The sequence below is a fragment of the Balaenoptera physalus genome (assembly GCF_965194825.1).
Source record: "Balaenoptera physalus genome assembly, chromosome: 2".
Lineage (NCBI taxonomy): Eukaryota > Metazoa > Chordata > Mammalia > Artiodactyla > Balaenopteridae > Balaenoptera > Balaenoptera physalus.
In genome coordinates, this window is record NC_138883.1 from 136082151 (window position 1) to 136092750 (window position 10600).

The 10600-nt window shown below is 44.6% G+C and overlaps 1 long non-coding RNA gene across 1 annotated transcript in view; it reads right to left on the reverse strand.

Moving 5' to 3' along the window:
* Window positions 1–10600, reverse strand: part of LOC309654683 — a 218631-nt gene that overhangs the window by 187497 nt on the left and 20534 nt on the right. The gene's annotated exons all lie outside the window — the stretch shown is intronic.

The window sequence follows — 10600 nt, forward strand, 5'->3', positions numbered from 1 at the left end:
AATGAAATTAGAACACTCCCTAACACCATACACAAAAATAAACTCAAAATGGATTAGAGACCTAAATATACGACCAGACACTGTAAAACTCTTAGAGGAAAACATAGGAAGAGCACTCTTTGACATAAATCACAGCAAGATCTTTTTTGATCCACCTCCTGGAGTAATGGAAATAAAAACAAAAATAAACAAATGGGACCTAATGAAACTTAAAAGCTTTTGCAAAGCAAAGGAAACTACAAACAAGATGAAAAGACAGCCCTCAGAATGGGAGAAAATATTTGCAAACTAATCAACGGACAAAGGATTAATCTCCAAAATATACAAACAGCTCATACAGCTCAATATTAAAAAAACAAACCATCCCAATCAAAAAATGGGCAGAAGACCTAAATAGACATTTCTCCAAAGAAGATATACAGATGGTCAATAAGCACATGAAAAGCTGCTCAACATCACTAATTATTAGAGAAATGCAAATCAAAACTACAATGAGGTATCACCTCACACCAGTTAGAATGGGCATCATCAGAAAATCTACAAGCAACAAATGCTGGAGAGGGTGTGGAGTAAAGGGAACCCTCTTGCACTGTTGGTGGGAATGTAAATTGATACAGCCACTATGGGGAACAGTATGGAGATTCCTTAAAAAGCTAAAAATAGAATTACCATATGACCCAGCAATCCCACTACTGGGCATATACCCAAAGAAAACCATAATTCAAAAAGACACATGCACCCCAATGTTCATTGCAGCACTATTTACAAAACCCAGACACGGAAGCAACCTAAATGCCCATCGACAGACGAATGGATAAAGAAGATGTGGTACATATATACAATGGAATATTACCCAGTCTTAAGAAGGAACGAAAACAGGTCATTTGTAGAGATGTGGATGGATCTAGAGACTGTCATACAGAGTGAAGTAACTCAGAAATAGAAAAACAAATATCGTATATTAATGCATATATGTGGAACCTAGAAAAATGGTACAGATGAACCAGTTGGCAGGGCAGAAATAGTGACACAGATGTATAGAACAGACGTATGGACAACAAGGGGGTAAAGTGGCGGGGGCGGTGTGATGAATTGGGAGATTGGGATTGACATATATACACTAATATGTATAAATTTGATAACTAATAAGAACTTGCTATATAAAACAATTAATAAAATTCTAAAATTAAAAAAAAAAAGAAAAGAAGTCCAGATTGGTGAGGCTCTGAAATGATAACTCTCAACCTCTAACCTGTTGTGTAAAATTTAGCAAATGAAAACTGGCCTTTCTGAATTATATCCTGCTACTCTGCACTTGGCATTTTGGTTGACCTTGTCTGCACTTGGCACTTTGGCTGACCTTGTCTGTCTCCCCGACTTTCCCCAGTGTGGCCTATCCCCATGGATGTCCCAACATGCCCAGGTCCTCTGGGCCTCACACCCACCCTCTCCCACCTGTCAGGGGTACCCTGACCATCAGATGACCAAGCAATGGCAGGTTCCTAAGTGAACAACCAAAGCCCAATCCAGAATGTCTTCCCAGGCTTTCTGATTGCATTTTCTGCCTGATAGAACAGAAACTGAAAAGGCAGATTCACCGTGACACTAAGGTAGCTTAGACATCAGGCCTCCTCCCTTGCAAGAGCCCCCTATAAGGCCCTGCACTTAATTCTGTATTCATAATTTTATCTTCTCAAAGAGGATTCCAAAAATCATGTGAACTTCAGGCCACCCCAAACCTGGATCCACCCCTGCCGGAATGATTTCTTTCTCTTGGAGATCTCCTAGTGGAGTGCTGTGGGAAAGGTGCTGTGGGAGAGTTCACAGGCCACAATCTCAAGATTAAAGCTTAGATCAGAGGAGCAGGCAGAGGCCTCTCTGTGCCCCACCTCCTTTCACTTGTGCGTCAGGCTGGGCACCTTCCCCCACCCCGTGGGACGCGTTGGCCTTGGTCAGTCCTGCTCCACTATGGCCTTCAAGCCAAGGGAAGGCCACAGCTCCCAGCTCAGCAATCCGCCTGGGCCCCGCCCGGCTCCAGCTGTGTCCACTGGGCTCTTGGGGAAGGGCCAGGCCCAGGCCAGATGATCTGACATGATGAAAAGGGAAATTCTCCACATTCCTTCTGCAGAAGACATCTGCCAAATGCAATGCAGTGAGGAGAAGCAGGCTGGGGATTTCTTGCACAGCCAAATGCATCTTCAACCCTAACAGAGTTCCATGTGGAAAAAACTGGCACACCTCTAATTCAGTCGAGTTTCAGGGGGAACTTAAGCCTGCCGTGGATGGAGCAGGGGGCCAGGGAGGGGGATGCCAAGGAGGACGCAGGACCCAGCATTGAGAGATTCTCCCAATGAATGCGGACTTCCAGTTTTGGAAAAATGTCTTCGTATTCCCAGAAATGACCCAATGGAACAATCAAATTACATTATTTTCTCCAGTCATCAATGCGTGGTGATGGTTCCAGACCAAAAGGACCAAACTCCTATTTTTAACTCTGTCTTGACTCTCACACTAAGCCATCACCCAAAGTTTCTCAAAAAGGTCCTCCTTCCCAAATGCTCACTTTCCTTCTTCACCACCAACAAACGAGGTTTGGTGGGGAAAACATCAGCTTGTCAGTTTGAACTTGCGTCAAACTGGGCAGCTTCTACCGAGGACATTTGAGGGGTGTCCAGAAGTCTACCCAGAGTCCTCTTTCCCCCACTATCAGTGAGCGATCTATGGCTCTAGAATCACTCCCTAACAGACCCTCTTAGAAGCCTGTGCACTTTAATCATTAGAAGCATTGCATTATCTGGTCCTCTTGGCCACGCCAAATAGTCCTTCAAGACCCAGCAAATCACATTCTTCAAGAAGCCCTGGTCAGACTCCCTCCTACCTTGAGGCTGAACCAAGCACTTGCCCTGCTCCCAACATTTCTGTATAATAACATTTATGATTTTATACAACTGTCTATATCAATTCTATCTCCCTCGCTAGACTGGAGGTATCACATTCCCACCCTCCCCTCCCGTGGTTAACTATACTTCTACCACCCTTTAGGGGTCACAGAGATCTTTCACTTACTGCCCATTTAACCTTTGCGATTATGAGCTACCATTTTACAAATAAAGAAGCTAAGACTTAGAAAGATTGTGTTTGCCCAAAGTCCCAACACTGGTCAGTATCAGCATGTAGACATACACCCAGATCTTCTGATTCCAAGTCTACTGTCCCTTTCACAGCTCAGTGGCTGCAGGTAACAAGGCTTTAAGGAAATGAAGATATTAGGAGGTCAAAAATTCAGAACATTGCTTGCCTGCCTTCAAACAGAAGATTGGATGATAAATCATGGGCAGAGGTGCAAAAAATACAATAATGTCACAAATTAAAATGCCTACAGAGGCCAGGCAGGGGCTGTGAATGGCTGAAGCAAGCCAGGTAGAGACTGTGACCTACCTGAGAAGGTGTGTCCACCTAAAGGTCCCAGGGTTTCTTCAGAGCAGAGTTACTAATTTTTTTTTGGTAGTTGGAAATCTGGACTTTGATATAAAATCTCCAATATTTTTTTTGTTGGCACCTAATCCGTATGTTTAAAAAACAAAACAAAACAAAAAAACACTGAGGACCAAACAAGAACATCTGCAAGCCAATCGTGGCAGATTGTTAAGCTCTGGTGAAGGCTCACTGCCTAGGCCTGGGATGAACCAATGTAAATTAATCTAACTCAGCTCCAGCGCCCCTGCTCGCTCCACATGGCGCCATCTTGCCAGGCAGAGACTGAGTGAAATATCCGGTTTCCTAGCATGCTTCCTGCATCACTTTGGTTGCTACCTCTCTTGGAGGACCGGCGTTTCTGAGGATTCAATCCCAGAAATGGCACCCTCAACAACAAGGTTGCCTGCTTCAACCTAACTTCTTGCTTTTCCATAGTATCTTTCTCCTCAACTCACAGTAGAAAAACCTCCTGATTTTGCTCAACCAATGGTCCATTCAGATCAGTCAGCCTCCCAGAAGGAGACTGTTTTTTCACTTGTGTCAGATTTGGCATTTCTTTTGCTTCCATCAGCCTTTTGACTACTTTCTTATAGGATCCCTTTAAGATTCTTCCTCGAAAATCCCACAAAGCTTCACACAGTATTTGTGCAATAGTGAACATTTCAAAAATGTGAAATAGGAGAACAAAAGCCCTCCCAAACCTTCAGCCCACTCTCTCTTCTCTGTCCCTGTGCAAGCATTTCTGCCTGAGACCAGCTGAAAGGCTGGGTTTCCAGAAGCTTGATATACCTCCACTGCTCCTATCATTACTGAGTACCTACCAGGCACCAGGCCCTATTCTTCATCAAATCTTTGAAACAATCCTCTAAGACCAGTCCTAGCTTGGTCCTATACTACAGGTGAGGAGAACAAGGCCAGAGAAGGAAAACAACACTCAAGTAGCAAACGTAGGATTTAAACCCAAGTCAAAGCAATTCCAGAGTCTACACCCCATGATGCCAGCTGTACAAACTTCATGGGTCCTATTATTTTCCCTGTTTTCCAGATGGAAGAAGAGGCTCACAGAGATTACAAAACTTCCTAAAAGTCCAGCTGGTAAAAAAGAAGACTCGCAATTACACCAGGAGCAGTTCTAGATCCACTTCCAAATTTTAACACAAGCTTAGTGGAAATGAAAAAAATGATTATAATAAGCACAAGAAAAATGTTTAATGCTGGCTTTGCTATAATCCCTGCTAATCGTGCCTTTAATTAAAAAGCTAAAAAAGAAGAGCACACATGAGCTTAGCATGTTGGCTCTTCCCCTTCATTTGTAAGTCTGATTTCTTCCCTATTTACAAGTGTGAGCTTGTTTCCCAGCCTTTCACGACTTGATGTGTGGTCCATGGGCCAGCAACATCAGCATCATCTGGGAGTTTCCCAGGAATGTGGAATCTCAGGCCCCACCCCCAAGGCTCCCTGAATCGGAATCTGCATGTTGACAGAGTCTCCAGGTAATGTGCATGCACAGGAAAGTTTGAGAAGCACTGGACCCCAAGAGATCCCAAATATCGGCCACTTTATGGACAATTCTCTTCAGTGTATCCAAAGACAACCTTGACTAGTGAGTGCTGGTTTTCAAATACAAAAACTCTACCCAGAGACACAGCTCCCAAACAAGACCAGCCTGAGGGGACCACAAGGAAATGTCTCAGGAATCTCAGTTTCCAGGTGAGTGAGCCCGCTTTGGGGGGCCCTGAGTTACATCCGAATCCTCAGCTCCCCTGGCCTCCAGCTATCAGTGTTGTCTGCCACGGCAACTCCGTCTCTACACCTAAGATGCCCACCCACCCCTCGCCAAGTGCTCTGGGTCTGTTTTTTCACAGAGCAGCAGGGAGTGTGTCATGGCTTTCAAACTCCTTGCTGAACAACTAGAGGAAAACTGATCTTTTGCCACATGGAAAAACGCACCCAAAAATGAAGTAATAGGGGAATAGCAATGAACCTTAGGGGCCGTCCACAAAGCAAGCCTAGGATGATGGGTTTGAGAATGTCCTTATAAAGTCACATGGCGATTCCTCGGTGGCCGAGCTGTGGGTGGTAAGGGGCTGATACCAGAACCGTGGAATCCTGGGTTATAAGAAGGTCGGAACTGCTTCGGTCAGAGGCCAAATCTACAATTAGCCCTTGGGGGAGATGCACGGGAAGGGACCCTCAGCCGGAAGAAGGACCCAAGCCCGGGAAAGCCAGGAGCCTTCTCCAGAAAGCGGTGCTCCGCTTTTCTTGGAGCCTGCTGGAATTTCATTATCCTGTTCACACTGTACAGATGGGAATTTAATAATTAATAAGGGAATAGCTTACCCCAGAGCCCGTGCAAGAGGATTATGCAAATCAACCAAGATGTGTGGCAAGGGGCTGAATATTTCATGGTGTGTTTAATTTGCAAATATTACCCACCGAGAAGGCTTAGGCAGGAAACCTATCATCATAATAATTATCATTGCTCATGCAAAACTACTCAGGTTTCCATCAGACGTCCTTCCTTTCAACTACTTTTGCCAAACATGTCTCCTGAGAAATGTAATTTTTTTTTTAATGGAAGAAAAAGAAAGTAACTGCAATGCAAAAGAATATTAGGAATAAAACAAACCTGTTTGGATAAAATAAAAACTAACCTACACGCTAACTTTGCTCAGCATACAACTCTTTTTAATAATCAAATAGCTTCTATCCTGTTCATTTTCTCTGACATGCACTAAGGTTACCAACTGAGTTAGGAAGTTGAACCAAAAGAAACCAAGGTATTACTTCTTGTGCACTCCACACAGCACTTCATGCATTAATTAAGCCACCCGACAATTCTGAGTACCCCCAATATCATTCCTATAAATTCACCTCTGCTTAAATAAGTTTTCTATCTCCTCCCTACAAGAACCCTAAATGTTCTACTTTGTGTGGATAACAAGAGCTAGAGGACCACGTACCTAAGGGCTTCTAGCTAATTCCATCTGTTCCACGACCACCACCACCAGCACTGGTTGCAAACTCAGTCATCTAGAACAGGGTCAACAAACTTTTCCTGTAAAAGGCCAAATAATAAATATTTCAGGCTTTGCTAGCCATATGGTCTCTGTTGCAACTTCTCAACTCTGCTGCAACACGGGAAAGCAGCCACAGACAATGTGTAAACAAACGAGCATGGCTGTGTGCCAATAAAACTTTATTTACCAAAACAGGTGGAGGGCCAGATCTGGCTGCCATCCAAACCTCCTGGTACTTGATGTCCTGCTATAACATTTCTTAAGACTTCACACAATTTTATTAAAAAAAAAAAAGATGGACTCTCTCTGTGACTCTAAGCATGTGTATATGCAGACCCAAATATATTAGATTAAACCAGTGGTTCTCACGTTTGGCAATGTCTGGAGACCAGGATCAGCTTTGTGGGCTTGTAAGTTGCGTAGTTGAATGGGGTACCACACTTAGAATGGCCCCAGTCCCACACTTGATTTAATCCTCTGCTGTCACAATCATGAAATTCTTAATAATTTTTATATAAGGGGCTCCGCAATTTTATTTTGCACTGGACCCCACAAATTATGTTGCCACTCCTGCTGGAGACGTAGAAAACATCAAAGATTGTCACGACTGGGGAGGTGCTCCTGGCATGTGGTGAGTAGAGGCCACAGATGCTGCTAAACATCCCACAAGGCACAAGACACTCCCCACCATGCAACAAACAGTTATCAAAATGTCGATAGTGCCAAGGTTGAAAAGCCCTGGGTTAAACCATGTAAAATTGCCAGTATCCTACCATGTCTGACCTAAAAATAAAGTCATTTTGCATAGGGCAACCTCATTTAACTATGTTTTACATCTTTAAAGGACGTATCAAAAACATTTACAAACCAGGAAAAAAGCCCTCTCTCAGTCTATGCCTTTCTGATTTCTTTTTGTTCATCACAAATAAGCCTCTTTTAATCTGCCCCCAATTAGTGTACTCATGTATTTGTTTCTTGATTTTTCTGGAGACATAATGCTTGCGAATGGCACAAATTTTAAGGTTCTGAAACACAGTCAGTAAAAACATGAATCTCCCACCTACCCAATCCCCCATCCTGTTCCCCTTCTAGAGCAATCCCATTTAGCGTGTTCTCTTTTGTCCTCCACAGCCATTTTGTAACTGGGGACCTTCTATATGCTCTATTTCCCTCCTGGTTTCTTTAGGACATCCTTTATCTGCCAGCCTAAAATGTTCCCCAGAGATCTATTGCACCAGGTCCAGCTCTGCTTTGTTTCCCACTTTTCCAGAACTGCCTACTCCCGTAACAACGAATCCAAACCTTCCAGAGCCCCACTTCCCCTTTTTTGAAGTCCTGGCTGAATGAAAAGCAGTGTTCCATTTTCCATTTTCCAATTTCTCTCCCCCGGTGCTCTTTGTCACAGAATGTATATTGTTCTATTTAAAGTCTGTCGGGACCCAGCGCCTGTCAAAGTTGTTGAACAGAATAAACAGCTCTTGAGCTTGATCCAGGCCAATTCTCTATACGTAGACTTGGTCCTCATTTCTGGTCCAAAAAGAGCAGGAAAGAGACAGCCTGAGGTTGGAGGCTGTAACTTCCCCAGTATTGACTTTGACTCGCAGGGTGACGGAGGGGCCTGGGTATATGTGACCACAGACATGCTTATAAATTCTTAATACCACTTTCGAATTAAAAAGAGAAAAAGAACAGCAAAAGCAACCAGAAAAGCATAAGCAGGCCGAGAACACCAATTCAAGAGATTGATTAATTATTTTGAGCTATTTAACCACAGTCTTGATTCGAGGGCAACATTTGAGCTGGGAGAAGTGAGAAGCTTGTAGGAAAATGTGGCTCTGACCCCAGGCAACAGCAGATGGCTGCTGGGGGAGCAGCAGGTCCCTGGGAATCTGCCCTTCTTTTCCTTCTGGACTTCTCAACTCCCACAGCCACGGGACTTTGTCTCCCAGGAGGAAGGCTGCAGGCTCCTGTTTCCCCTAACCCTCCAAGGAGGTGAGAATGACATGGCCCGGGTAAGCCATTCTGGCTGTTTGATGTCAGAAATGGCATCTCAGTGATGGGGAGAAGGCTGAGCCAACAGTGGTCTCCGAAACCGAGGTGGGTCTGGTGTTCACCTCCCCCAAGCACTACTGTCCTCACACTCCAAAGTGACCCTGATGGTGGAAAGGATGGGACGGCAGGAGGGGGGACTGATTATGGCTTGGTAGGACGTCCCTCCAGCAGCTCTTCTAGCTGATCCTTTCTGCCTCCCAATGCTGCTACCGTATTTCCTTCAGGACTCACAGGGTCCCTCCCAGTTCTAGCCACATCCCTGTCTAAACAGATGCCTTGAGATGGTGATGCCGGGAAGAAGGGTGCAGGATAAACTGGGGGTAAAAGAACAGAAAATAAGCATTTGGAATGGCGAAGTACTCTTAATTTTATGTTCCCAGACTCATTGCAAGAGAACAGCCTGTGCTGCTTTTATGTGTGTGTGTGTTAAAATACACATGACATTAAATTTACCATTTTAAAGTATACAGTTCAGTGGCATTAAGTGCATTCATACTTTTGTGCAACCATCACCACCATCCATCTCCAGAACTTTTTAATCATCCTAAACTGAAGCTCTGTACCCATTTAACAGTTATTCCCCACCCACCCCCAGCCCCACCCCGGCTACCACCACTCCACTTTCCGTCTGTGTGAATCTGACTATTCTAGGTACCGCATTTAACTAGAATTATACAATATTTGTCTTTTTGTAACTGGCTTATTTCACTTAGTGTAATGTCCTCAAGGTCCATCTGTGTTATAGCATGTGTCAGAATGTCCTTCCTTGTAAAAGCTGAATAATATTCCATTGTATGTATAGACCACATTTTGTTTATCCTTATAGCCGTCCATGAATGCTTCCGTGGGTTGTTTCCACGTTTTGGCTACTGTGAATAATGCTGCCATGAATATGGGTGTACAAATATCTATTCAAATTGTGTAGCTTTTTAAAAAACACATAAACTCGTGAGATTTTATTTCACTAGCTCTGGAGTGAGTCCTGGGAAACTGTATTTCTAGCGAGACCCACCCCTCCAGCTGATTCTAAGGCCAGACCAGGTTCGGGAAACAAGGAACTGAATCCCTGAACAAATTGTGCTAATCCCAGCTCAGAGTCCTCTTCGCAGTTCCTCTGCAGTCAGGTGGGTTCCCTTGCAATCCCACCCCAATGAAAGTAAAAACAGTTCCATTTTGCAAACGTCAGCTCCAAGAGTCTGAACAGGGGACATCTGATCTTCCTGTTTACAATACGGAGACTGCAGCTCGAGGACCAGGATTCAAGCTCATCTCTCTCATCCAAAAACCATGCTATTAGGCTCATGGACTAAACTCCTCTGACTCCTCTACGCCGGTGGCAGCTCTCCTGGGTCACGCGGGGTATCATCCAACACCAGGGGATAAGAGTAACAGGAGAGAAAAGGGCTGCACCCCACAGGCACTGCTGTAGGAGTGGGCTCTCAAAGTGTGAGAGCAGCATCTGTCAGAGACCTGCTTCTTCATTTCTGGAAAGGTGTCATCCACAGCTTGGAAACAGTGAGTATGGCATATGTTTGGGTTTTAAAATTGTAGGTCAGCTTCTCACTGTCTTTAACGAAAAGAAGACAAAAGGACAGGAAAAGGCTTGCTGCCTTTTGCCACACTCCAGGAACGTGATTCAAGACCCTGTTGGCCGCAGCGCATACGCTCAGGAGGCGAGCCACTGGAGGCGGACCAGCGGTGAGGCGCAGGCTGGGAAAAAAAAAAAAAAAAAGAATCCTGTTCTTGGCATCGAACACGCGTGATCTTAAGGAGTCCTCACACCAGCCTTTCAAGGAAAGATTCTCTCCACTTTGTAAATACGAACATGAGCGATAGGGAAGCTGCGTGATTTGCCCGCGGTCACTCAGCTGATGCCGGAGCCAAGATTGGCAACCATATCCCTCTGTCCTGGTTGTGAGGTCCTGTCCCTCTCACTCCGCCTCCTCACTCCTCCTTCCCACCTCCCAGCTCCAAAGCAGTCCCAAGGCCTTTTGGCCTCATCAAAGCATTTCACAGATTAAAAGGGTTAAAAATCACAGGATCTGAAGATT